The sequence below is a fragment of the Mustela nivalis genome (assembly GCF_964662115.1).
Source record: "Mustela nivalis genome assembly, chromosome: 17".
Taxonomy (NCBI): domain Eukaryota; kingdom Metazoa; phylum Chordata; class Mammalia; order Carnivora; family Mustelidae; genus Mustela; species Mustela nivalis.
In genome coordinates, this window is record NC_139036.1 from 11,607,952 (window position 1) to 11,612,195 (window position 4,244).

Consider the following 4,244-nt stretch of genomic DNA (forward strand, 5'->3'; position numbering starts at 1 on the left):
TATAGGTCTACTTATTGAACCATGAAGCCATCTTTCTTGCATTTTCATATCCACAGTACAGGTATGCAACTTTCAGGTTTAGTTTCTTTGAAAAAGAAGAAGGACTTAAAGGCATTTGTAAGGAAATCTGAGCCCTTCAATTTTTATAATTTTTCCATCACAGTTTCCTTGTCTCCATACAAAAATAAACAAACAGTATTACTTTATTTGCACTCATTGTATCAGTTTGCATTATTTACACTGGATCATTAGTAAATTTAGGAACAAGCACAGCATATGCATCAAGCAGATTGTGCAGAAGTGCTGTTGAATACAAAAGAATGGACTACAAGCCAAGATCAGTCGGCTTGCTGTGGACATTAGTCAGTATGTCTTGCTGGAGCAAAGAAAAAGTTTGGTAAACCAGAGAGTGTGTTGAATAAAGGCTTATTAGCAGAATCTCTACCATGTTTCTTAAGACCTCCACACATGGGTGATTAAGATGATGATCTAAGCCTGGGAACTATTACCCTAAACTGGGTCTTTTCAGACTTGAATGTGCATACAAATCCCCTGAGAGTCCTGTTAAAATGCAGATTCTGGTTCAGTTTATCTGGAGGAGAACCCATGAATCTGGATTTCTTTTTTTTTTTTTAAGATTTTATTTATTTATTAGACATACAGAGATCACAAGCAGGCAGAGAGGCAGGCAGAGCGAGAAGAGGAAGCAGGCTCCCTGCTGAGCAGAGAGCTTGATGCGGGGCTCGATCCCAGGACCCTGGGATCATGATCTGAGCTGAAGGCAGAGGCTTTAACCCACTGAGCCACCCAGGTGCCCCTGAATCTGGATTTCTAACAAGCTGCTAGCTTGTTAACAATCTAGGTTGGGAAGCTCTAAATGAGAGCTTTTTATGTCACATGAAGTTCTTTTTTTCATTTAAAGATTTGATTTAATTTGTCAGAGAGAGTGGGAGAGAGAGAAAGAGACCACAAGCAGGGGGAGTGTCAGGCAGAGGGAGAAGCAGGTTCCCAGCTGTGCAAGGAGCTCGATGCAGGACTGGATCCCAGGGTCCTGGGATCATGAGCTGAGCCAAAGGCAGACACTTAATCACCGGAGCCACTCAGGCATTCCATAAGTTCTTGATGAACAGCAAAAACTAGATCTTCAGTGTTGCAGCACTGAATTTCAATTTTCAGTTGAAAATGGATATTCTTTCTGCTCCCATTTTATAAAGTTTATTGAAAACATTAAATAATTTCTTTAAAACAGAAGAGTTTAATAACCCATCATTCTCAATCACGGTATAAGGTCTTTTGTTTTTTTCCCAACTATTCTGGGGACTCAAGTTTCTGTCTTGTAGAAAGAAATTTTAGGGTGAGGACCAGAAGGCCTTTTCATTTTCTACTGATGTCAACAATTCCCTTTTTCTGTACCCACAGCAAAATAAAAATTGAACTATTTGCTCTTGTAGGTTTGGGTTTACAGGGAAGGTAATTACATTTATAGAAAATTCATCAGGATACCTTCTTCTAATTCTCTCTTCCAACACTAGCTGTGCAGTTTGGGCTAAGCCAGTGAACGGTAGCTAACACAAAACCAAAATCAGTGATTTCTTGGCAGCAAATAATCTCCTTCATGAATCATCATAGGAAAGACATCAGGGGAGACATCATAGGAAAGTCCATCAAGGAAGAAGGAAGAAAAGTAGAAGCAGCTCTAACAGGTTTTCTCTTGCTGTGGTGGTTTATTTCAATTGTCAGTGGGTCACAAAAGAAATTTTTAATCAGAGTCCCGTTTTCTTTCATTGATGTGGCTCCTACCACGACTGATACTTGATTTGAGCAATCTTCAGCAGCCCACAGCATTATTCCAACACCCACAACCAAACTATAGCAATGATACACTCACGTATGGGATGGAATTATGGTGATGGATATTTTTATTAAGCAGCATTTATTCCATCTGGCCTGAAACCAACAAACAAACAAACAAAACAAAAAACAAGTGTGAATCGACTACAGGGAGAGAAAGGCTGGTCTCTACCGGAGCGAGGAGGGCCAGCCCTTGATTGTCAAAAATCCTCCTAGGTCCAGGGTATGGAACCTTGCCAGCAGCCTACAAGCCAGGGCACTCAATGCCTCATCTTTCATGGACATCATTCACTATTGAGAATCCATCCACATCTGGACTTCTGACTCCTACTTAGTGGAAAATGTTACTGGAAAAGCACAAAGCAATTCTCTTCAGAATCCCAGCAAGCTCTTCAGGGAACAGAAGAGACAGAACAGGAAAGCCACTAAGTGGGCTGCTGCTGGTTAAGTGGAGGGTGACTGTCAGGCCCACATTCCCATGTGTTTTAAAAATATCCACACAGGAGCGCCGGGCGCCGGCCAATCGCAGAGCTCGGCCCGCGGTCGCGTCACAGGCCGAACCACCAAACAGAAAAGTTTAATAAACAGCGGAGGGAGGCCGGCGGCGGCGGCGGCGGCGGCGGCGGCGGCGGGGCCGGAGCGAGCAGGGGTTTGGCGGCCTCACCTGTCCCCACTCTGCGGCGGCGACCGGCGGCGGCGGGCAGCGCGGCCCCGCTCGCCAGGTGTGCAACAGAGGAACATGGCTCAAGAAACGAATCACAGCCAAGTGCCTACGCTTTGTTCCACTGGCTGCGGATTTTATGGAAACCCTGGTACAAATGGCACGTGTTCAGTGTGCTATAAAGAACATCTTCAAAGACAGAATAGTAGTAATGGTAGAATAAGCCCACCTGCAGCCTCCGTCAGTAGCCTCTTGGAGTCTCTCCCCGTCCAGTGCGTGGACGGCGGTGGCCCCCACGCATTCAGTGCCCGCTGGACTCTGCATGTGCGTCCGCGCAGCCAAGCCCTGTATCAAATCAGTCACTTTTATCAGAATCTGTAGCATCTTCCCAAGTGGACAGTACATCTGTGGACAAAGCAGTACCGGACACAGAAGACCTGCAAGCTTCAGTATCCGATACGGCACAGCAGCCGTCTGAAGAGCAAAGCAAGTCTCTTGAAAAACCCAAACAAAAAAAGAATCGCTGTTTCATGTGCAGGAAGAAGGTGGGACTTCCTGGGTTTGAATGCCGGTGTGGAAATGTTTACTGTGGTGTACACCGTTACTCCGATGTACACAATTGCTCTTACAATTACAAAGCTGATGCTGCTGAGAAAATCAGAAAAGAAAATCCAGTAGTTGTTGGTGAAAAGATCCAGAAGATTTGAACTCCTGCTGGAATACAAAATCCTTTGACCATCTGCAAACTAAAAATTGACTTGAGGTTTTTTTTTTCCTAGTCCTTGGGAATGTAGAGCAACCTACTTGCATAGACCTTTTAATTATGCATGTCGCCAGAAGAATAGATTTTTGTTTTTGTTTTGAAAATGACTCTGAACATTTATTTCCATTGCAGTTTCTGTGGCTGAAAAGACTTAAGTAAACTTTACAAGTATTATCCTTTTAAGATCATTTTAATTTTAGTTGAGTGCAGAGGGCTTTTATAACAAACGTGGAGAAATTTTGGAGGGCCGTGATTTTTCCAGTATTAAACACGCATGCGTTGATCTTGCAGTTTATTTTCCATTGTGTGTGTCCATAGCTTTTCTCTGCAGCACGATCCCTGCCCACGGCGCCCCTCGGGGCCCGACTAGTTACCAGTCACGGAATGTATCCTCATGCTTACGGCTGCTGCTGGGTGTTCATTAACAGAAGTTCTACGTAAGTTAGCGTATAGTTTCTTTGCATCCACTATTTATGTCTGAATCATTTGTCACAAGAGAGTGTGTGCTGATGAGATTCTAAGTTTGTGTGTTTTTAATTTTTTTTGAGTGAGGGAAGGAAAAGCTGTGTGCATTTCATTGCCAACTGCGGGTTTCTTTCGGATTACGCTCACCGGTCTGTGTGTACACGGTGTGAAGAATGATTTGAAGTAATTGTGCTGTATTTATGTTTACCCACCAGTCTTTGATTAAATAAAATGGAAAACTGTAAAAAAATAAAATAAAATAAAAATAAAAATATCCACACATGAGAGGCACCTGGGTGGCTCAGTTCAGTTAAACAACTGACTCTCGATTTTGGCTCAGGTCATGCGTGATCTCAGAGATCGAGCCCCACGTTGTCAAGCTCTGTGCTCACTGAGGAGTCTGCTGGAGATTCCCTCTCCCTCTGTCCCTCCCCCTTTTCCTCTCTTTCTCCTTCTCTCTCTCAAATAAATAAATAAATAAATATTTTAAAAAATATATAACCA

General features: G+C 43.4%; 1 pseudogene across 1 annotated transcript; it reads left to right on the forward strand.

Annotated features, from left to right (window-relative positions):
- Positions 1-2,561: 2,561 nt before the first annotated feature.
- LOC309851048 (AN1-type zinc finger protein 6 pseudogene) lies at positions 2,562-3,577 on the forward strand (annotated as a pseudogene). Its single transcript has one exon. The product of its transcript is annotated as an AN1-type zinc finger protein 6 pseudogene (transcript).
- The last annotated feature ends 667 nt before the right edge of the window (positions 3,578-4,244 follow it).